Source organism: Eptatretus burgeri, chromosome 16 (genome assembly GCF_056783735.1).
Source record: "Eptatretus burgeri isolate ZD-2024b chromosome 16, Ebu_testis_v1, whole genome shotgun sequence".
NCBI lineage: Eukaryota > Metazoa > Chordata > Myxini > Myxiniformes > Myxinidae > Eptatretus > Eptatretus burgeri.
This window is the reverse complement of record NC_140976.1, coordinates 22,156,770-22,181,223: the sequence shown is the minus strand read 5'-3', so window position 1 is coordinate 22,181,223 and position 24,454 is coordinate 22,156,770. Positions and strand designations below refer to the sequence as shown.

General features: G+C 45.4%; 1 long non-coding RNA gene across 1 annotated transcript; it reads left to right on the top strand.

Moving 5' to 3' along the window:
* Positions 1–570: 570 nt before the first annotated feature.
* LOC147010696 (uncharacterized) lies at positions 571–23,416 on the top strand. Its single transcript, XR_015052302.1, has 3 exons — positions 571–972; positions 12,135–12,243; positions 23,004–23,416. It is a non-coding gene; the product is annotated as an uncharacterized LOC147010696 (long non-coding RNA).
* Positions 23,417–24,454: the final 1,038 nt, after the last annotated feature.

Genomic DNA, 24,454 nt, shown 5'->3' with positions numbered 1-24,454 from the left:
ATCTCCCGCGTCTCTATACATTTTCTCTCCTTGTTCCTTATTTCTGTTTCTTCCTGGTTCCTTTTTCCTTCCCATTTGAGTCGTTCTTCCTTTCGGAGCTTTTTGAGCTGTTCGTTCTCTTTCCGGAATTTTTCAATCTCTGTGGACTCAATTTTATTCTCCCCTCGAGCTGGTTAATTTCAAACTCGTAGAGTTTTTGTTTTCTCTCCCACTGTTCTTCATGCTTTTCAGCCTCCAATCTCATCGTTTCTTTCAATTGGCTCATTTCCTTTTGCTGTTTCGTTCGTTGTTCTTTCATTATCTCTGCATACCTCAACCTTGCTTTCTTTTTTAATTGTTCTTGTCTTTCTTTTTAAATTTCTTTCACCCCCTGTCCTAAATAAGAACAGAGTTCAATTTGTTCGACCACTTTATTAGCGTGGAACGACAATAATCAAACAAGTATTGAACAGGTTGAAACACCCACAACATCCCTGGCTCCGGGTCAGGCTGCGCATGCACACTGGCACAGGGGACCATCGATATGTGGAATTACCGTAAAGTACAATGTTCTCTATCTCCCTCCGAGTCTTTATTATGTTAATAGATAAAGGCTGAGAAAATATTAAGTTTAATGAATGAACAAAAGTTTATATCGCCCATCGTGTGACTATTCCATGGAGTAGTCCTTGTGCCAGGCAGGCACGCTGGTCGCTCTGGTGGATCGGCGTTGACCTATCGCTGGTGCTGGTGGTGTCACATCGGGCCCCAGTGGGGATGGGGCTGTCGGGGTTTCAGGGGCCGATGGTGGCGTCTGAAGGATCGCGCGCCTCGGTGTGCCTCGTCCTGGTGCTGCTGGCGTGTCTGAAACGGGTGTCGTCTTGCGCCGGGGTGTGCATACTGACGTCAGTGCCGGCGTGGGCCCCGTTGGCGTCGCAGATGTCACGGGTTCGCTGTCGAGGTCAGGCAGTTGCGGTGTTACAACGGGTGCAGGTACAGTGATGCGGGTTGCTAGATCATCATAGATAGACCGGGGTGGCAGCTGGTCATTGCGAACTGGGCTAAACTTGCGCAGGAATTTCCTGTTCCGAAGTGTGACTCTGCCCGAGTCGTCGATCTTGATCACGTATTGGTCGTGTTAGCGTACCTCCACGATACTGCCTGTCTTGTCCCATTTTTTTGGGTGGAATCCTGTCTGGTTCTGTACGCGGACTTGGTCCCCTACAGCAAGTGGCGGAAGGCGTTTGGTGTGTTCTGCCCAGGTGTCGGCTGTGCGGATATGACGTTTGCGGAGGGCCTCCTCCCTCGCTTTCAGGGTCTCATGCCAAGTGTCGTGCGGTCTGTACTTCCCGGGGATAATTGGGATGAAATCGCGTATCGGGCGGCCGAAGACACACATTGCCGGGGAGATCTTCGTGTCAGGGTCAGGCGTGTTACGATATTGTAGTATCGCTCTCTGCACAGCATCAGTGTCAAGTTCTCCCTGCGGGCTGGTGTTGTCCGTGATAAGTCGTTTCATTGTCTTAACTCCAATCTCCGCGCGACAGTTGCTGTGAGGGAAGGCCACCGATGACAAGCGGTGGTGTACGCCCCATCTGTGCAGGAATGACCTGGTCTCGGTGGAGGTGAACTCCGGTCCCCCATCCGACGCGAGCTCTTCTGGTGTCCCGTACGTCACGAAGGCGCGACGTAAGTGGTTTATGAGTCCGGCGGCGCCACCCGTCGACTTTGAGATGATCGGCCAGTTCGAGTATCTGTCCACTGTCACAAGGTAGTGTGCACCCCTGTGTACAAAGAAGTCCGAGCACACTGCCTGAAAGGGGTAAACGACCGGAATAGGTGGAGTTGGTGGCGCTCCAGGCTGTGATGGTGCCATCCGGTGGCAGTGTTCGCAGTTTTTCCGAGTGGCGCTGATGTCGGCCGACATGCCTGGCCAGAATACAGAGGATTCTGCGCGGGCGGTCATCATTGATACGCCCTGGTGGGCAGCGTGTAGGGCGCTCAGCACATCGCCGCGGAGTGAGGGTGGTATGACTACTCGGTCCTTGTATAGGATCACTCCATCTGTCGATGTAATGTTCTCGCGGTACTGGTGATAGTCGCGAATTGTCTCTGGCATCTCGATTTTTGAGTCGGGGATGCCGTTCATTGTCATTCCCTCCAATATGTGCATATCGCCATCGCTGCTGGTGGCTTCCCTGACGCGATCCCATGTTACTGATCGCAATGATTCGAGGCCCGCGGCACACCATGCCAGGTTGTCCTCGACGTCGTCGTCATACTCCGGCTCAGTTTGGCGTAGGAGGGACAGGACGTCGGTGTGCGTGCTTGGTTGGAGGTGGGTCGCTATGGTGGCATTGTCATCTGGAAGGTTCATGAGTGGAGGTCGCGTGGTGCCAACTGGCCTGCGCGACATGGCATCTGCCGCCTTGTTCTTCATGCCCGGGATATGTATGATGCGGAAGCGATAACGCAGGGTCTTCTCCTTGAGGTTCCTGAGGCGGGGGTTGGGTATGTCGTCAAGTGCTCTGTCCGAAAGGAGTTTCAGCAGTGGTTTGTGGTCTACCGCAACGATCAGGTTCTCGCAGCCCAGTACGAAGTAGCGCGCTTTGTCCAAGGCGTCCGCGACTGCGAGAGCCTCGCCCTCTATGGGCGCGTATCTGGATTCTGCCGCGTGTGTAAATCTGCTGCCGACCAGGGTTATTTTCCATCCATCAGTGCAGCAGAATGGTCTAACTGGCACGCATCGGCAGTGCTTTTGAAGCAACCAGAATCCGATTCCCTCCTTCGACCAGTCCGTGGCGATGCATGTTGGCTTAGTTTTGTCAAATATGCGGACACCGTGTTCGATTTCTTGTACGATCACGTCTTTCGACTCGCGGAATATGTCCTCTAACTCCATGGACCACTGGAAGCGTTCTCCACTTTTCAGGAGCTTCCGGAATGGCTGCATTAGTTCGGCCATACTAAAGGCGTATGCCACCTGGTTGACAAGCCCGAACCACGATCTGACGTCGGTGATGTTACGCGGTTGTGGGAAATCGTGGATTGCTTCCAGGTAGCGGCTGCACGGTCGCACGTCGGTCATGGTGATGGTGAAGCCCGCGAAGTCCACCGTGGGTGCGCTGAAGACAAACTTCTCCGGGTTGAGGATGATTCCATTCCGGCCGCATATATCCAGCCATTGGACCGCCTGGAAGTAGCTCCCCTCAATCGTGTCTGACCATAGGAGCGTGTCATCTACGCACTTGGTCTTGTTACCAATGTCCGCGACGATCTCATCGTATCGTCGTGAGTAACCGTCCCCCGATGCCATATACCCTTGTGGGGCAGATAGGTACCGGTAGCGCCCCCATGGAGTGATGAAGGTCGTCTTGTGGCGGTCGTCCTCGTGTAGGCGGACGCTATGGTAACCGTTCCATGCGTCGAATACTGTCTTGCGCTTCCCGTTAGGTACACGTCTCGCATGGTGGAACGGGGATTGGGTGTGGTGGGTCTCGCGGAACGCATGCTTGTTCAAGGCCTGAAAGTCGACGGTGCGTCGCGGCTTGCCATTCTTTTTCGCGCAAATTACCATGCGGTGACACCATGTCACCGGCGTGCCGACGGGTACTTCCTCCAACACGCCGAGCCGAACGTCCTGGTCGAGGCCTGCTTTTACCTCATCTTGCCAATGTATGGCCACGGAGATGGGAGTGTGATGGGCAACCGGTGTCGCGTTCTCACTGAGCATAAGACGTAGTGGCGGGCCGGTCATTCTCGGTAGTGGCTGGTGTGGGCACGTGTTGAATGTGCTCTGAGCATACATCCTGAGTAAATGTGACTGTAGTGCCTCTCTGTTGGCCTCGGTCGCTGGCATGGGGAGTGCGGTCGGCTTGGTCGGCGGCTCCGCGCGTCGCGGGCAGTCGCACAATTCCGAGGTTGTCAGATTCACCTCTCCGAGTGTCGGGAATCTGTCCGAGATCATTCCCAGGTCCATGCAGGCCGCGCGGGAGAGGAAGATGCGGTCTGAAGAGTCCGTCACATACGCGATTTGGCGTGTCTCCAATCTCCGAGCGTCATCACTGTTACCGGCGAATCTGACTACCACGGCTCCGAGGATACGAATTCCTCTGTTGTTTGCGGCCTTCATGGTCATGGATACAGGTATGAGGTCCTCGGTACTCAGGCCCATTTGTTGGACGACTTTAATGCCGATCAGGCAGCTCTGGCACCCCGTGTCTGCCATAGCGGGTAGGGTTACCGCGCGGGTGTGTTTCAGGAGGTTAAAACCCAGCGCTTTGTAATCCTCGCGCTTGTTGGTGAGAGTGAGGTTGACGTATGGCTGCGGGTTGGATATGCGTTTCATCCACTTATCGCACATATCATCGTACAGGTGGTGAGCGAGGGGAAGCGTGCGCATTTCGTCCTCTGTGCTGGCCATGGTGACCGTGCATAGCTCGACGAAGGCTGCCGTCTGCTCGTCGTACATCCCGTCGGTCTCCTTAGATGGGGGTCTTGCCGATCGGCCGCCCAGGCACGCCTTGTCGAGGTGATTCTGGCGGTCACACTTCCGGCACTTTTTACCGTATCCGGGGCACTCGGTGCGTCTGGCGCGCCATTGAGGCGTTTTGCCGTGGCCCACCTCGCCGCAGTAGATGCATACTCCTTCGGGCTTGGCCTTCCGTTTTTCCGGCCTGGCTCCTACTCTGGCGCGGACGTCCTGTCGCTTTCCCCGCCGATACGAACTACTGATCGCGTCCGTGCTCTGAGTGTCAAGCAGGCGCGATGCCGAGCGTTTTCCAGACTCTTTGGCCTCGATATACTCTATCATGTCCTTTAATGGCATGTCCTGGTTCTTCTCACCGAGTAGGTCAAGTTGTATTGCTTGGTCCGCGATGCCACGGGCAACCACGTTGCGCAATATCTCTTTGGTGAAGTCGTTGACCTGATCGCACCCTGCCTTGGTGCACTTCATTTCATACTTGCACGTGTCCGCCTGCCCCTTGATGCGGGCGTGGAACGACCGGACGGGCTCCTCGTGTCCCTGCCGCATGTTAGACAGGGCCACTCGAGCTACCATCGTGTTCTCCGTCCGGACGGAGAGCGCCTTCATGGCGGCGAGGACGTCTTCTTCATCGCTGCCCACGAGGCTCCGACCCGCCGCGCGAGTGAGGTCCTTTCTCAGCTCCTCCTCACAGCACTCCAGTAGCTGCGCGACTATGTCAGGTCCGACAAGCTTAGTACCTGTTTTGTATTCGCCCCAGCGGGTTATGAAGTACGACCAGGCCTCGCCCGTTCCGGCCAGTGCTATGGAGGGACGCTTGAGTTTCTCCATCTTGGCATTCGAGCTCGCCGCCCTGGGGGCGGCGACGTGCACAGTGGCGTGTATACTCAACATGGCGGCCACCACTGCCGCCTCTGCGTGTGTAGCCATATAGTCACAACCTTCGATCGGGCACTCTGCTTCCACCGGCGCCATAGGAACAGTTATTCTGGAGTAAACGTTCTATTTTCGGTGATGCACACGTGTGTACAGTGTCCTGGGGGCGAAGATTGGGTACAGTACCCGAGAAATCCAAACTCACTGTCGACGTTCTCGTGGTCCGTTTTCACCCAGTCGTGTCCTCCTCAGCACCGACGATCTTTACTCGACTGCATCAAGCTGTTTGATTATAAATAAGAACAGAGTTCAATTTGTTCGACCACATTATTAGCGTGGAACGACAATAATCAAACAAGTATTGAACAGGTTGAAACACCCACAACATCCCTGGCTCCGGGTCAGGCTGCGCATGCGCACTGGCACAGGGGACCGTCGATATGTGGAATTACCGTAAAGTACAATGTTCTCTATGTCCCTCATTCTCCAACCTCATAGTTTCCTTCAATTGGTTAATTTCTTTTTCCTGTTTCAGTCGTTGCTCTCTCATTATCTCTGCATACTTCAACCTTGCTTTCTTCTTTAATTGTTCTTGTCTTTCCTTTTCAATTTCTTTCACCCCCTGTCCCTCATTTTCCAATCTCATAGTTTTCTTCAATTGGTTAACCTCAAATTCATGTTCTTGTTGTTTTCTATTCCACTGTTCCTCTCGTTCTTCCTTCTCCAATCTCGTTGTCTCCTTAAATTGACTGATTTCTCCTTCCTGCTTCATTCCTTGCTCCTTCACTTTCTCCTCATACTCTAACCTATTCTTTTCCTTTTGTCGTTCAGTTTCAAATTCATACTCTTTTTGTTTTCTATTCCACTGTCTCTCATGCTCCTCATTCTGCAATCTCTTCTTCTGTCTCATTCGTTCTTCTTTCATTACTCCTTCTTGTATCTCATTCTTTAATCTAGCCTTGGCTTCGAGCTGTTCGATCTGTACAGTGTGGTTCCTTAACGTTTCATTCTCTGCCATCGTTCTTTCTTCTTTCACCATCCTCAACTCGTTTTGTAATTCTCTCTCTTTGTTTTGGTGTTCTTGTAACTCACTGTCTTTCTTGTTCCTCATTTCATTCATTCTCCTGCTCATCTCCACACCTCTTTTGCGTGCTTCCTTCCTCAATTCGTCCATTTTATTTCCGTATCTCTCTTGGCCTTCCACGCGTTTCTCTTTTATTTATATCGTCCCTTCTAGGCTTTCTCTTTCCCGAATGCCTTTTCTTACCTCTTCCTTCAGCTGTCTCAATTCCCCATCTTTTTTTTTTTTTTTTTTTTTTTTTATTTTTTATTTTTTTTGTATACCTTGGTCGAGGCTCGTATGAGAGCTAACACACAACTCACAGCAAGGAGGCATGTGACAAGAGGGGCGGGAGTGGAAGGGACAAAACATTGGGGAACAGACACAGGTGAACTGTGGAAGGGAGAGGGATGGGGATGGGACGGGGAACATGGCGAAGAGAAGATGGACATTACAGGGACTTTCAGGAAGGAAAGCAGGGGAATTGAAGGAGGTGGGCTTGGGTGGATTATCGGGGGTAGAAAAGATCGAGGATTTGGATGGGGGAAGATAAGAGGTGGTGGTGAACAGCTGTTTTGAAAGCCTGAAGGGAAGAATGGGAAAGAATAGAGTGAGGAAGTTTATTCCAAAGGCGGGAAAAAGAGGAATGAAAGAGTGAAGATGAGCAGTGATTCGTGATTTTGGTAGTTTTACCAGAAGGGGTTGTTGGCGGACCTTGAGCGCCCTGTGGAAATGTGGTTGGGACAAATCGCAGAGAGAGCAGGGGGCAAGGCTGGAGAGGAGTCGGTAGAAGACAGAAAGACCACCGACCAACCTGCGGTGATTGAGTGAGAGGCCCAAAGACTCAGCTTCATTGCGGGAGATGCCAATGATCTTAAAAGCCCTGGTTTCGACAGCGTGAAGTCGAGAAAGGTGGGAGGCAGGAGCACCAGCCCAGAGGGAGAGCAGTACTCCATCAGGCTACGGACAAAAGCTTTGTAAGTGGTCAGGAGCTCAAGAGGGCCGAGGAAGGACTTTGCACGACGGAGGATTCCCAGTCGGCGACTGGCTTTTGAGGCAAGGTTGGAAATGTGACTTTCCCAGGAAAGGTCATGGCAGATAGTGAGACCCAGAAGCTTGAAAGAAAGACTTCTTCCAGAGGATTGTTGGGAAAGTGGATGGGGGGTTTTGTAAACGGTCCTTTCGAAGAGACATAGTGAGAGTGTGAGATTTGTCTGGATTGAAAGACATGTTCCACGTGTTGGACCAGTTTGTGATTTTATCCAGATCTGCAGTGAGCGAAGAAGCTGCTGCTTGCCGGGCTGAGGGATGACAGATGGTACGGCAGAGGGTTGAGTCATCGGCAAAGAGAAATAGAGGATTTTCCAGAGAGTCCGAGAGATCATTGATGAAAACCAGAAAAGAACAGGGCCCAGAACGCTACCTTGAGGAACTCCAGCCTGCACAGGAAGAGGGGGATGAAAGAACTCCATTTAGGGCCACACGTTGACTGCGACAGGAGAGGAAGTCTGCGAGCCATGAGTGGAGATGGCCTTGAATACCATGGGCAGAGAGTTTGGTGAGTAGGGCAGGGTGCCAGACTGTGTCAAAAGCACATGATATGTCCAGGGATACGGCTCGGATTTCCTGTCTGGCATTGAGGACCTCCATCCATTGATGGGAGAGCAGTAGCAGCATATCTAGGGTAGAGTGACCTGGTCTGAAACCAAATTGATGATTGGAAATCAAGCCATTGGAGAAGAGGAAGGATTTCATGTCTGAAGCGATGATGGATTCCATAACCTTGCTGATGATTGGGAGAGAAGGCTGATTGGTCTATAGTTACAGGGATCTGTTTTTGCACCTTTTATGCAGGGCAGTGATGTTAGCAGATTTCCAAGCAGATGGCAGATGACCTTGGGAAAATGAGAGGGTGAATAGAACAGAGAGAGGGTGAGCAAGAGCAGAAGAGCAGGCTTTGAGGACACGTGGGCTGATGCCGTCTGGACCGGTTGCAGAATCTGACTCGAGGTTTGAAAGCAAGCTCTCCACCTTGTCAGGAGAAAAGGATACAGAGTCCAGGGACAGTTGGGTGCGACTGGGTAAAGTGGGTAGAGATAGTGATGGGTTTGGGACACAAGATTTAGCTGCAAACACCGAGTTTAGACATTCAGCTTTATCACGTGTGGAATCAGCAGTGCGCCCGCCGGCGTGCGATCGGCCGCAGAACTCGAATCGCGACCGCGTCGCCCACCGGACGGACAATTCAGTCGTGACCCTCCTGGGACTACTGCCAGAAACCAGTCACAGTGCCGAATGTCGATATACCTAAGTACCTGCGCGGGTAATCTGTTGAGGGATGGGACCACACCACAGGCCGACTCCGGACACGAACCGCTTAATCTTGTTTGCGTTTTTCCTTTTCTAGCTTTGTTTTCCTTTCTCCTTCCTCCCTCATTTCTCCATTCTTTTCAGCCTCCAATATTTTTTCCATTAGTTGTTTTACTTCCAATTCGTGCTCCTTTTGTTTCTTTTCGAGCTCGGTTTTCCATTCTTCCTCCAATTGTTTCCGAAGCCCGCCAATGTCCGCCTGCCTCGCCTGCCATGCCCACGTGGTTTGAAACGGCTGTTGGGAGCGCTCGCCTCGTGTCGCGCCATTCGCCGCGCCATAAATAGCCGCTCACTCCGTGCTGCGCTGAGGTGCGATCCCGCCGCCATTATGCGACTCAGTTTGCCGGTAAAGTCCGTGCTCAGAATATGGGGTTGAGCTTCCCCACGGATTGTAATTACAAGTACCGTCCTGGGCCATGGATCCTACATTACGACACATATACATTTCTACCCCCGGCACCCGGTCGCTTTGAAACGCCATCTTATTTCACGTAAGCAGATTAAATTTAACTCGCTCGTAATTTGGAGGGAATCGGGGGTCGCTCCACTCACCCCTGAACCGATTCCCATGGATTTAGCTGGAGACTGAGGTGGATTTGAATCTCACTCCCAGACACCCATGTTGCGAGGAGGGGGATGAGTTCGTATCGCACTCCTGACACCAGTGTTACGAATTCGCGCCCGCCGGCGTGCGATCGGCCGCAGAACTCGAATCGCGACCGCGTCGCCCACCGGACGGACAATTCAGTCGTGACCCTCCTGGGACTACTGCCAGAAACCAGTCACAGGTGGGGGTTTAACCCCACCACCACCCAATCCGCAGTCTACCCGCGCGAAATAGGGTGATTCGCCGAATGTCGATATACCTAAGTACCTGCGCGGGTAATCTGTTGAGGGATGGGACCACACCACAGGCCGACTCCGGACACGAACCGCTTAAGCGGTTCGTTCCGTATTACAGGGATAACCGAGCGGAGTTATCGTCGGCCTTGACGGTTCTGATAAATTACCGTGTGTTTTAAAACCCACTATTAATCCCTTACGTGATGCAAGATGGAGATTCAACAAAGGAAAGGACGCAGCAAGACGGGGAACAATTGGACAAGCACACTTTATTACACACACACAGACAAGCACGTATTCACAGCCATACAGTGATGCACATAAGCCAGGACACAATGCAGAGCCACAACCGAATATAATTATTACAACACTTAAACAGTTCTACTTTTCAAGACTGGCGCCACACACACACACATTTACACAAAACCCAAAAGAAATGGAAGTCGCGACTTCCCTGAGCGCGTCGAGTCCTTAGCGACCGTAACTCCAGCGTGGTCCGGAGCTCGTGCCGCGCGTCGCTCGTGTGGTCCACTTGACAGCTCGGACGAACGAACAGAACCTCCGACCAGGGACGGTCACCACAACTCTCCACAATTCCCCTTCAGGGACAAGGGAATAGGAAAGGGAACGACGTTCTCGTCGACCTTCACGTCCACGCCTTTTGTCAATAGCTTGAACGAACCAAGAGCCTCCTCGCACGCGAGCCTCTCCACGCCCACGCCTTTTGTAGGGGCCGGCTCCGCCCCGTTGCCCCGCCCCATTTCTGTCTACACCTCCCTTCGAGGCGTTTCCAGAAAGCTCTCGAAGGGGGGCTTGCCCCCACTCCGACCTCCTCACGCCGTGCATCCACCAATCGGGAGCGAACTGTCGCACCCCTCCCCTTCACACCAAGCGTGGTGGGGGGGATTCAGGCGGAAGCATCAGGCGGGGAAATTAGGCGGGAAAACCCCACAGGCGTTGTTGGTTTTTGTTCTTGCACGCGCCCGCACGGTGCTCGTTGAATGGCGAGTGGCGAAGATGTGATAGCGTAGTTGTGGAAGGTGGCGTCGTGTAGTGAATGGCGTGATCGTGAGATGTTGGTTGTGGCGATGTTCGTTGTTGTTCTTGCACCAAATTAACAATAGCCAAAGAAAAACGCCTAACTTAAGCATCGCAGCCCGAATGGATCACATATATTCCCTCTATACAACGGGTTTGGGATAACTACACATGAACTTACCGATATATCTCACCTGAGGACCCTTTATGGTATAATGTGAATTTCCACAACCGTAACTATATATATATATATATATATATATATATATATATATATATATATATATATATATATATATATATATATATATATATATATATATATATTTTTTTATTCAAAATTCTGAAGCACTTACGTCTCTGCTCACACGTCAAAACTTGAAGCCTTTGTTCTTATCTACACACACATGCACATGCATCTACTTCTAAAAAGCACCATCACCACCACCATCATGCAGAAAGACCTGAAAAATTGTTCTCTGTTACAAAATCAGTTTTGAAAATCGTGAAGCAGATGGATTTCCACAATTCAGATAATTTTCAGCAAAACGGCGTCAAAGTGCCCTGACTGATGCAGTGCTTCTTGACACATATTATGCCTGTAAATAGCAGGAAATTTTTTTCTGCAACAAATTACAAAGAAGAAACGGGGCTTATGTAGGCCTACTATAATATATGTAGTTGCTGTCATTTTAGTGAAGTCATATGACATTTTGTGTTGGACACCATGGGCCTCTCCACGCAAGTATTTTCTTCCTAAAATCGCCAATAACTCAAAAAAGAACAAATACCCAGTTTTCTAGGCTAAATTTCTGAATTGAGCATCCTCTAAAACCCCTATTTTGATGTATTATATGTCTCTCTAGCATAATTTTGAGGGTACCATAGTAGTATTTGTAAAAGCGGAAGCCATTTTGGCCGCCATTTTGGATTTCTCAAAATGCCCATTGGTGAGAGTTTCACACCCACGCTAGGATGTTAACTTAGACCCTATACTACAATAATCCACAAAGAAAAAAACTTTATCAGAGACTTTGAGGTCACCTCATTCGGCAGACAGACTATGTAATGTCCATCTTGTATTCCCCATGTTCCCTGCCCCATCCCTCTCCCTTCCACAGATCTAATGTCTCTGTTCCCTACTCTTGTGTCCTTCCCTCTCCTGCCCCCTTGCGCATTGTGTGTTCATTCTCATACGAGCCTTGACAATATATACAAAAAATAAACATCTGAATATTTTCATTGTATTTTCAACAATAATCATTTTCGAGGAAAATCACATTTTGTGTCCCTTCGGACTGGTCAGTATTCCAAGATTGGAGTTTCATGGGAATTGGAGGAAACACTGGTGAAAAAGAAATAATTAATAACCCCTTCTAAATGGTCAAAATTTGTTATAAACTAAAACGTTTTCTAAATACTGCAAACAGTTTAACATTTATCTGTGAAATGATTGTTACAAACGGGGGTTTCACTTTGCAGGTTCAGAAGAAAAACACAAAAAAGTATTTTCTGGTTGGATCATTGGTGGTGTCACTTTTGTGATATTACTGGAGTGGCAGTGTGGTGCTACCTCTTGAAGAAAGCAAAGGTAAGTTAATTTTGATTGTTTTCTAACCCTTTTTCTTTTTCTCATGTAACACGGACAATGTTTGGTCATTTGGAAATGCTGTTTAATAATCAGTTGTGAAGCCTTTTTGGTTAATATGAAAAACAAAGGCAGTGGCTAATAACTCCTCACACTCAAATTTCGGATGCTGCTGCAAAATGAAGAAATAAAACAACTTTAATCGGGTAAAATCAATTGTACAGAGAAATCAGGATAATGAAGGAAAATATATTTGATAACCTGAGCAGTTTGTATCATTCTCGTGCCATCGCAGGTGATGCAGAGTAAATCCATGAGTCGGGGTAGAAACTCGTGTTTCATTTGGCACAGAATCCTTCACCAGGGGGAACATTGTCAACTAACATGGGGTGCCATGCTTGGATCCCAGACTAAAATCCCATGTAACACATATGTTCATTCTTTACTCGTTTTCTTGTAATTTACATAAAAGTACACTGACATCTACTAATGCCTTTGTTCTACATGTGATGTATTAGTAGGGGACCCAGACTGCCATAGCATGCAAAATAAGGGTTGGAGGTCACACTTCTTGCGATACTTTATTTCTATATATTTTTAGGTAGGTATGTCCATTCCTCATAAGGTTTCAGAGGTCTGCTCATCAGACACTCTTGCGAACAATTTCTGTGGGTGGAAGTTTGAAGATACGAGATCACCTAAATGAGCCAAATAATTAGGGGTAGGGGAAACTGAAATGAGATTTTTATGCATTTATTTTGTGGCAATACATGCATATTAGGTATCATTGGAAAGAGCTAGGGTCAAGCTAAATTTTGATAATTTTTTTATTTTGATGACGTCATCAGTAAGGTCACGTATTTTTGCGAGAAGTCAAAATATGGGAAATCGTGATATAATATGTAGTGTTCTGGCCAAAACAAAAGAGAGTGAAAAACACAAACACCATTAATATAAGAGTACATATACACTAAGTTTTTGGTTTTAATAAAAGTTACATAAGTACAATAGTTTTCATATTAACTCATTCTGACAAAAGTGCAAAATCAGCAAAAATGTCGAAAAATGTGGATTTTATGAAAGACGAGAGACTGCATTTTTTTTTACAGTAACATCTTTAATAACATCAAATATTAGTACAATAAGGCTTTATATGCATTTACTATACGATTTAACCCTTTCATGGCTAAAATTAACCCTTTTTATTGTTTGGGTAATGGTTCAGTGTGTAATGTAATTCAGTCGTCAAAACTTCACATTCAATTCAATTTCTTTGTCCTTTTGGAACCAATGACCAAATGTCAGTGACACTAACTTCCAATCTGCTCATCATAGTAGTTCTGATTGAAATATTCATATCAAATAGTCATCATCCTCTGAGGCTAGATCGCAATTCTGTGGATCTCCGCAGCACTTGCAGGCAATGGTGCATTTCAAGCCGGCCATTCTACATAAACAGCGTCCTTTGCATTTACCTTTCTTGCAGTTACAATGAGTTTGAACTATTCCAGGTTTTGAGGGTTTCGTCATTCGTGTGGCAAGCAGGCAGCCATTCTTTTTGGACCTCCCAAATTTACAAGGGTCAGGAAGCTCTGGGTCTGGCTGTGGTGCACGTTTGCATATTGTGGTTTGGTGGAGTGATCTGAGCAGATGCAGCAAGAATGCATCCTCTGTGGGTGGTAGAGAACAAATATCTCCTTTCTTTGTCATAAACAAGTGGCAGCGTAGTTCATCTAATGTGCCTGAAAACTCCTTGTTGCCATATAGTGCTAAGAAGAAATTTCGAGCTGAAGAGACAACTTCTGTAGATACATATAAGCTTTTACCATGGGTTCCGTATTCTGCGAGAGGTCCAAGTATCTCGGTGCATTCAAAGGTCACTTTTTTTTCCAATACAAAAGGGATAGCTGACTGTGTCACACCCACTCAGTATGTATATGGTCAATAGCATTGCTGTGATATCCCCTTGATATTTGTATGCAAGGTAATGTGCTATTGCATGACTATTGCTATTGCATTATGCTATTGCATAATGTGCTATTGCTCACCATAGTGGTTCTGAAATTGTTTTACAAGCGTATCACTACGATATGACATGGCATGTTCCACATGCTTCTCATCCAACCACCTACAAAGCATATCACGCAATTGCGAAACAAAATAAATACAACAATCACTGAGCAGTTTTGCTTCAATAGTAGAAATAAGCCACTGAAACCCTTTTTCATAGACACTCAAAGTGTCAGTAGTGTTGATATCTGTGGGGCGTTTGTTCATAAAACTATTCAAACACAACCTATGGTACCTAAATTCATTTGCAATCATGTCCGCACAGCCTACGTCACAACCTTGAATCAAATGTAGCATTCGTTCATCATTGAGTTCATTCGCTTTATTCCAAATTAATAACTGTCTATCCTTTGTGGCAACCAAAATCAATTTGCGATCTCCTTTTTTGTCTCTCACTTTACCACACACAAAAGAGTTCGTTTTGAAATCTAACTTTGTGTCAAATTTCAATCGAGTAGATGTGCAGACGGGTTCTTCATCCATATTTGCAATGTTTGTTTCGACCTTAGGCTGTTTTTTATCAACCATTTTTTTATTATTGTGTGTACTTCGACACGAACTGTGAATCTTAGGAAGTTTCTTGAGAAATATGTCCTTACTGCTGATATCATCTAGGAGACAGCGAGCAACCTTGTCCATTCGATGGGATAAAGCATTCAGTTATGAGGGATAACCATTCTCTGTGACATTTTCAAGAGTACACGATGTCTTCTTTTGACAAATTATACAGGCATTATAATCTGTCCCATCACTTGGCGACTTCCTTTTCTTACCAATTCGAATAGCCCCTTGCTCCATTGTGTCGCTGAGATGTACCAAAGGTACATATACCTGAAGATGTGTGAAATGTAGGAGTTAAGAATCAATATACAACTATTGAAAAACTATGTATTGGAGGGCAAAAATAATAAATGTTCAGTGCTTAATTCAACAAACAAGTGATCATTGGCCTCACGGGCCACCATACCATCGAGTTACAGATCAAATGAGATTATAATTTATATACTACAACATGTACTAGGTCTGTAAGGATGCTACCTACATGACCAATATAGCTGCTGGCTCTCTTGCCTGTACATCACTGTAGCTATTCCTGACATCATCCATGTCACATACACGGGTATGTGTACCTGCATGCAGGCCTACATTTTTTTCAGGCACCTTTTCAAAAGCTGTGCTATTTATGACTCGAATTAAGTTCATTCATATGCTTGTTTAAAACTACTTACCTTATGGTTGATATTAATTTCTTCCTGCCATTGTATGGTTCTGAATAATGGACTAAAGTCGGATTGAAATTTTTCTGAAATGAACACATGATGCCAAGGAGAGATGAATAGCAATTTACCTCCAATTACTGAAGAGTGCTTTGTTTAAAAAAAAAATATATGGTGGCCTGTTCAAGGGTACTGTTTTTTTATATTTGCAATGACAACAATACATGAAGGCTTAGCTGTAACATTATGATTAATAAATGTAGGCCGATACTCTTATACTTGTGGCCTTTCAATGTATTTAGTTCCAGCATCACTCAGCTCCAGTTCAGGAAAGAGAGTATGCTTTATTGAAATGTCTGAAACTGGCAAAGGGTTAATGAAGGAATGGGTTAATATACACTTCTGGTGAACAAACATTCATTCCGATATCCATTTGTGACTATGCAAATGCTTCACAAGCTTCAAAATAGAACATCATTGTATTTTTCAGAAAAAGCTGAAATTTGACTTTTTTTTGCTTATTTTGCATATTTTGCACAATCCATTGTTGAGGGAATTGGACTTGAGGGGTTAATATGAAAACTATAATACTTATGCAATTTTTCATAATATAAAAAAACTTTGGGTATATGTTGGCTTATATTAATATTAATAGCATTTGTGGTACCCAGACTCTCTTAGTTTGGTCACAGCACCATATTTAATATCACTAATACCCAGATTTTAACTTGCATCCAAAATCTATGACCTTTTGACCACTAGTGACATAATCGATGACATCATCAAAATTTTAGTAATGCCAAATTGTAGTGTGGGCCAACAACTTCTCAATGATATCTAATATGCATGACTTTCATCACAATTACTTCATAAAAAACTCAATTTAGTTTCCCCTACCCCTAATTATTTGGCTCATTTAGGTGATCTTGTATCTTCAAACTTCCACCCACAGAAATTGTTCGCAAGAGTGTCTGATGAGCAGACCTCTGAAACCTTATGAGGAATGGACATGCCAGGTCAGGTCAGGTATGGGAGCATGTGCCAGAACAGCGCGTCGCTGCGTCCACTTTCCGCCGGTACTCCAGGGGCCTCCGTCTGGCCATCCCCCAGGCAGATGCCAGGCCCATCCCCATCTCCTTGAGATGATGGTCAACCTGCTGCAACCATGAGGCACGTGGTCGGCCCACTGGCCTCCTCCACTCATGAGACTCCCTCGCTGAGAGAATCTGGTGAGCAGGATCAGAGTCAGGAAAACGAGCCACATGTCCATACAGCCGCAGCTGACGCTCACGGACTATGCAGGTAACAAATCTCATCCGAGTCTCATCCGAGACTCAAACAACAAAAGACATGCCTACCTAAAAATATATAGAAACAAAGTATAGCAAGCTGTGTGACCTCCTTCAAATGTTTAGGGCTCTGAGTCCCCTACTATATGTACAAGCTCCAATGCTCCAATGTAAATAATCGCCGTCACTGCAATGAGAGCTAGTCGCCTGATGTTGGCTTAGTGGTTAGGGTGGTGGCTTGGGATCCTCAGGGTCCTTAGTTCGAGCCCCGCTTGCCACTGAATTAACATCAGGGGGTTGACTTAGCCTGTCATCCTTCCGAGCTCAGTGAAATGAGCACCAGTATACTGGTAATTATCCCTGCAGGGTCGAAGACGACTAAAGGGTTGGCATCAGGAAGGGCATCCGGCCGTTGAAACATTGCCACAAGAAAGGGTACCATGATTGGAGCCCGCAAAAAGTTGACCCCTGCTCAGAGAAAATGGCTTTAAATGGTGTGATGATGACTGCAGTGAGAGCTGAAGACCAAATAAATGACCCCAATGATTTAGCTTCCACAAGTGGTTTAAGGGTCAATGGCAGTTTAGACTGGAGAGCAGCCTTTTTCTGTACCACTTGGGCACTCTGAGCTTACCACCTTTTCATCAAGCGCCAATAAGTCGATTATGAGGAGATTAAAAAAATAACAATGCCGGGTCTTTGTACACGGTGGTCTGAAAGTCGCTTTACCACTCCCCAATAAAGCATTCCTTCTGAAACTCCTTTAATATGCAGCTTTTATTGTGTCATACGGTATTTACAATAATTAATCAGTCATTGTATCTGGATGCACACCATGATTCTCCTTGCATGAATGAATTCATCACCAAGTCCTCTTAAACATCTTTTGGAGTCACCTGTGCGAAAGAGGCCACAACTGCAGGGTGCAATTCTTCAATCATGCTGTACCGGTTTGTCGACACTTCCTCCTTGATGAAGCCCCACAGAGTTGTCTGGAGTCGTAGATGCAGTCATAGAGCTCGACAGAGGTAGCTGGTGATGTTGGTGATCCGTGTCCAATCCATTGTTGAGGGAATGTTTCATTGAGATAGTCCCGAACATGCAATACAAAATGAGCAAGTGTGTCGTCTTGTTGAAACCAGACACTTTTAGCTATTCTCACAGTAACAAGTTGTGGTACCAGCCAGTTTCCTAATATATGCTTGTAATCTGTGCTGTGTACCAGTCCATCAAAACAGTGGGGACCAAATAAATGGTTTGAGGTCATTCCTGCTGATGTCATCATGTGTGGAGGATGATGCCCCAATTTTAATGTGAAATGTGGATTTTACTTAGAATAGAACACCACATTTCGCACTTGTGAACTTTTATAGATGGCACATTAAACCGAAAAAAAAAAAACACTTTTCCTCGAGATCGGAAAGGTGTCAGTCGGAAAGGTGTCAAGCAAGACATCGCGTGACGCACAGCATAGATCACAGAACCTATTAAGGTTCCTCCTGATGACTCCATTTTTCCTCTTTACTTCTTCGGGTTCCTTCTTGGTCTTCCATTTCATTCATTCACAAACTAGGGAGTTCATAGAACACAATACCCCACATAGTGTTCATGTATATACAGGAGGGCTTTGCCATTCTCGGGGTTAGGCTCTTGAAAATCCACAAAGCTTAGTGGGTAATGGGGAAAATATGGTTAGGGACTTCAACTTTAAAATTTTCCCAAACTGTACCCTTAATAATCCCTGATGTTGGCTTCATCCTCTTTATCTCTTTGCTGATGACTCCACCCTCTGCCGTACTATCTGTCATCCCTCAGACCGGCAAGCAGCAGCTTCTTCACTCTCTGCAGATCTGGATAAAATCACAAACTGGTACAACACGTGGAACATGTCTTTCAATCCTGACAAATCTCATACTCTCACAGTGTCTCTCCGAAAGGACCGTTTAGAAAACTACCCCATAGACTTTCTCAACAATCCTCTGGAAGAAGTCCTTTCATTCAAGGTTCTGGGTCCTATTATCTGCCATGATCTTTGCTGGGAAAGTCACATTTCCAACCTGGCCTCCAAAGTCAGTCGCCAAGAATTCCCCATCGTGCAGTCCTTCCTCGGCCCACCTGAGCCCCTGACCACATACAAAACTTTTGTCCACAGCCTGATGAAGTACTGCTCTCACCTCTGGGCTGGTGCTCCTGCCTCCCATTTTTCTCAGCTTCACGCTGTGGAAACCAAGGCATTTAGGATCATTGATATCTCCAGCGATGAGGCTGAGTCTTTGGTCCACTCACTCTCTCACCACAGGCAGGTCGGTGATCTTTCTGACTTCTGTGTCCTCTCTGGTCTCGCTCTCCCTGCTCTGTCTGTGATATGTCACCCCCCCCGCCATATTTCTGCAGGATGCTCAAGGTCCGCCAGCAACCCCTTTCTGGTAAAACTGCCAAAATGACGAATCACTGCTCACCTTCACTCTTTCATTCCTCTTTCTCCCCACCTATGGAATAAACTCCCACACTCTCTTCAATCCAATTCTTCCCTCCAGGCCTTCAAAACAGCTGTTCACCACCACCTCTTATCTTCCCCTCTCCAAAATCGCAATCCTTTATACCCCCCTCAATCCACCCCAAACCCACCTCCTTCAAATTCCCTGCTTTCCTTCCTGAAAGTCCTTGCAGTGTCCATCTTGTATACCCCATGTTCCCCGCCCCATCCCTCTCCCTTCCACAGATCTCCGAATGTCTCTGTTCCCCTCTGTCTTGTCCTTCCCTCCCCCACCCCTCTTGTCTCCAGCCCCCCTTGTTGTGTGTTGTGTGTTAGCTCTCATACGAGCCCCGGCAATGTATACAAAAAAAATGGTTAGGGTGGTAGGCTTGGGATCCTAGGATCCTGAATTCAAATCCCACTCTGCTGTTAAATTGATATTAGGTGGGGTTGACTCTGCCTGTCATCCTTCCAAGGTCGACAAAATGAGTGCCAGCATGCTGGTATCCTGTGTCGGAGTGGCGACTTGTCCAGGATTGTGTCCAATAGCCAAGGAGACTGCTTAGGCAGCACCAATGCTCTGTACAGAGTATGGTTCCAATTGATGGATGGATGTCCCCTTAATTAACATGTTTGTGCATTGTTTTTGTGGCATTTATTTTCATGAATAACAGAGCAATTAAGAACATAAAATAAGATTTCTTTTCTCGAGTTATTATTATTATTATTTTGTTTGCAGCCTGCATTATTATGGCTGCATCACTGCTGGAAGCAGACAGTGCTTCCTGTTCCTAGTAAGCTGGTATATACTCATTTTGCCAACCTCGGAAGGATGACAGGCTGAGTCAACCCACCTGGTGTTATTTAATGGCATAACAGGAACTCAAACATGAGACCCCAAGATCTTAAGCCAGCCACCTTAACTGTTAAGCCAACACCAGGCTTTTTTTCCTGCACTGTTGGACCCTACTATTCGTGGGGGATATGTTCCTGGAAAATTCTGCGAATAGCGGGGCATTGTTTCAATGGGGAAAAAGGGGGGGGGGGTATAGGTTCTCGACGGTAAGTGATTCATGAGTAAAAATCAAAAACCCTGTGAAAAACCGCGAATATGCCCACAAAAAAATGTGAATATGCGAATATACAGGGCCACGAATGTCGAAGCAGATTGCATTTTATAAACCGCAAATTGCGAATCTGCGACTCACGGGGTCCAACAGTATTAAGAACATAAAATAAAGTTTATTTTCTTGTGTTATTAAGATCATAAAACTTACCTTTAATAATGATAAACTTGATCCAATAATGTGATGGCAATATTGATGGTGACGATAAAGACAAGTTGATGGAGATGGTGGTGATGATGATTTTGGAAGGTTTAAGGAGGTTTATTGTGTTGACAGCCCATGCTAATTTGATGAATAAATGTGGACAACAGTTCGTCAACCTGTGATTATTTGAGCCTCAATAAATTCATCGCGATTGTGTAAATTCATGTAGGGGAAACCCACGAATTCCTGTACTTCAATTCTTATAAAATAATGATTTTAAAGATCGTTTCAAAAATGCAAAAGTTTAGCACTACTGAAGCAGTCTTATACACCAACCACCCTTATACACTGTAATAAATAAGATGACATTGAGTCACAATTTCAGAGGTGAAGTCTTTATTGATTACCATAGAATGCAGCGTTAATTAGCATTATCATATCCATTTGGCAGTCTCTTCTTCACCCCAATACTCATGCCACACCTTCTAAACTATATATCGATATACTGTATAGCATGGTTCTTGGAAGTATTACGAAGGCGATTTGTGTTTTCCAGTCTCAAGTATATAATTAAATTTAAATGCAGGTTTAAGGAGGTTTAAAGGCATACAAATAAATTAATTCTGGGTTTTACCGCCATTGTCCCCAGTGTGCGACCCATTGCAATGGATAAACATCTGGTTCGACAATTCATGCTATCACTTAACTGTTACCCTGGTTGGGCAGCTTCCACCACATGTCGTAGCATTGTGCTCACTTAGGTCCACAATTTGATGAGTCATGAGTGTCCATTTTCAGTTTGCTACATAGCACAAGCTCGACCATTTCTTCGTCTCCCTTGTTCGTTGTTTCCATCCAATACTTGATGACGGCTCGGAAAGGTAACTGACGAGCTTGAACTTACTCTCATCATGTCTGAGGAGTACTTTCTGAATGTGTGGCAAACTGATATAAGGCTGGACTCACTTTACACTACACAAAATATTTGCACACTTTTTTGTCTTTACAAGACAGAGGCTCATGGAAAAGCAAGACATTTGGTGGTATTTTTGAAAACAAGTCAACTTGTAAAGAAACAATGTGATGTTTTTTTCCACATGATTGTTAAATAACTCAAGGCAAAGTGTTGAGTCTTATTATCCCGCCCCCCGGAGGGAGGGAGCGGGATATTGTAATCGTCCGGTTTGTTTGTCTTTGTTTGTCTGTCTGTCTGTCTGTCAGCAAACACTATCAAGTTTAATCCACAGGTGGGCAATGAACCTTGGATGACCCCATTAACTTTTGGGTCCAATTGGATCAAAGGTCAAGGTCACGAAAAGATCAAAATCGTTTTTCGCTCATAACTTCGTCAAAAATGATCTGATTTACTTCAAACTAAGCTTATAGTGAACCTTATTCTATTTGTCACTTATAATCCTACCCATTCCAAAAGTGAAAAATGAATATTTGTGAAGATCGGTAGGGTCCGAAGACTTTATGCCTTAAATGGGCGGGATTTGTTGTACCTGGCACCACTTGTTTTAGAGCTTGTTTTGTTTTGAAACCTCACCTCACGGAGTGGGAAACTGGTAGAAGGCAACAGGTTTACTGACAAATGAAGGGGGAAAAGGTGAAAATGGAGGAAAAATGCATGGGGCATTGTAATCCTATCATTGAGGAAAAGGAATTGAGGAAGAAGAATATCTAATCTGAGCCCAAGCTAGTCCGGGTGCTGCGTGATGCACATAAGGCACTGACCAGTGAATCAAGGGTCATGTCTCAGCTTACCAGGCCTAATGTCCATCCATGGGATGGTGGTCTCCAGGTGAAAGAAAGGAGATAAGAATGACCTGAGCACCTTTTAATATCAGTGTGTTAACCTTGACTTGATGTGAACCCAAGTACTGCACCGTTGTTTATTTGTATAGAGGCAATGCTCGTGAAAGAGTTAGTACACTGAACAGATCAGGATGTAAACAGGACCAAAGGAACAGGGGGGAGAGAGAGACAGAAACACACCAACGGTGAAGTTGAAGTACAAGATAGATGGAGACTTGGACAAACAATGGTGGGGGGAGGATTGGGGGCAGTAGACGATGTGTTGGGTGGACAAGATGGATAAAGAAGGTAACTCAAAGGAGGGAAAACTGGAAATTTGGAAGGAGGAGAGATTGGGGTTGGGGGAGGAGGGTTAACGAATTTCATGTAAAAATAAAGAGGAAAGAGGAATATTTTCATCTTGTTATAATCGTGAAAAATCATTCTCTAATCACGAAATGAAATGCAAATATCTTTTGTACCTTTTATGGATCATAACACGTGAGTGGCGCAACAATTGTATAAAATATTTATTCGTTTTCTTTAACAACATCCTTCTGTATAATAAGTGCTTCAAGTAAAATCTTTGAATTTATGTTTCTTGTTTCATAAATATCTGAACGATCTCTGTTTTCTCTTCCAGGGTTCTGGAGGAACAACAGAGACAGATGATGTCAGTCACTTTTATTTATAATCATGGCGATTAACAAAAATAAATTATTTCCTTCTTTAACCCCATCCAAGAAAGATTCCACATCTTCTGCTCACCCCCACCTCATGTTCTCTCCCATTTCTACCTTTAAGCTTTAATACATCCAGGTGGACCTTGTCGCACCTTTCACCTGCAACCCATCATTTTGTACTACAATCCATCCGTATGTTCTTGGTCAAGTATCTACCCTTTACTGATACAAATTTGCACTGTTCAACTCTTCCCCCCCCCCTCCCCCGGCCACGCCTAAACTGCTCCCGAAGGGAGCGGGTGTTTCTACTTTGTAAAATGTGAATGTAAAGGTATGTTGTTTTTAGATTTATAAAATGTGAAAAATCCGTGGGTACCTGCTAGTCATATACATATATATATATATATATATATATATATATATATATATATATATATATATATATATATATATATATATATATATATATATATATATATATATATATATATATATATCCTGGATCAGGAGTAACAGTCACTCAAACTGACCGCAGAACCCCTGAGACCCAAAATATTTTTTTCTGTGATACCATGAACAAACTTTAGTACATCATGGGTGATGAAGGTTGTGGTCAAGTTTCATTGAAATTGTGTGTAGTTTCAGAGAAGAGAGCAAATACCTATTTTGGGGGCTCAACCCCATCCCCGTAGACCCCCTCAAGGAGCACAGATTTTTGACATTTTTTGTAACTTCGTCCCCTGATTTTTTTTGACGTCCCCTGATTTGCGACAAAGTGACCTTGACCTTTGACCTTGACCTTCAAAATTTTATGCGCTGAAAGGGACCTCTATAGGCCTCCGATATGCGAAGTTACAAAAATTTCCAATGACAACTGTGCTCTGCAGAGTGATGTATACGTGATTACAGACCAAAAAAAAAAAAAAAACAACAACAAAAAAAACATATGAAGGTCAAGGCCAATCGCCACCAAAAATTAATCAGCTGAGTGCCAGACCATGAACTATATTCCCATGAAGTTTGAAGATGATCCGATCAAAATTACTCAAAAAATAAGGGTTTCGTCGACTCCCCTGATTTGCGCCAAAGTGACCTTGACCTTTGACCTTGACCTTCAAAATTTGGTACACTGAAAGGGACCTCTATAGGCCTTTGATATGCGAAGTTACAAAAATTTCCAATGATAACTGTGCTCTGCAGAATTTTTTATACGTGATTACAGACAAACAAACAAACAAAAAAAAACAACAAAAAAAAACATTCAAGCTGACTAACATATCTTGCAAAAACTTCGTTTTGGCAAGATAATAAACAAACAAACAGAAACGGAAGTCATCAATATACTTACGAAATCTTTAGATTTCGTAAGTAATAAATGAGAAATCAAATGCAGGTGAGCGACTCAAGACAA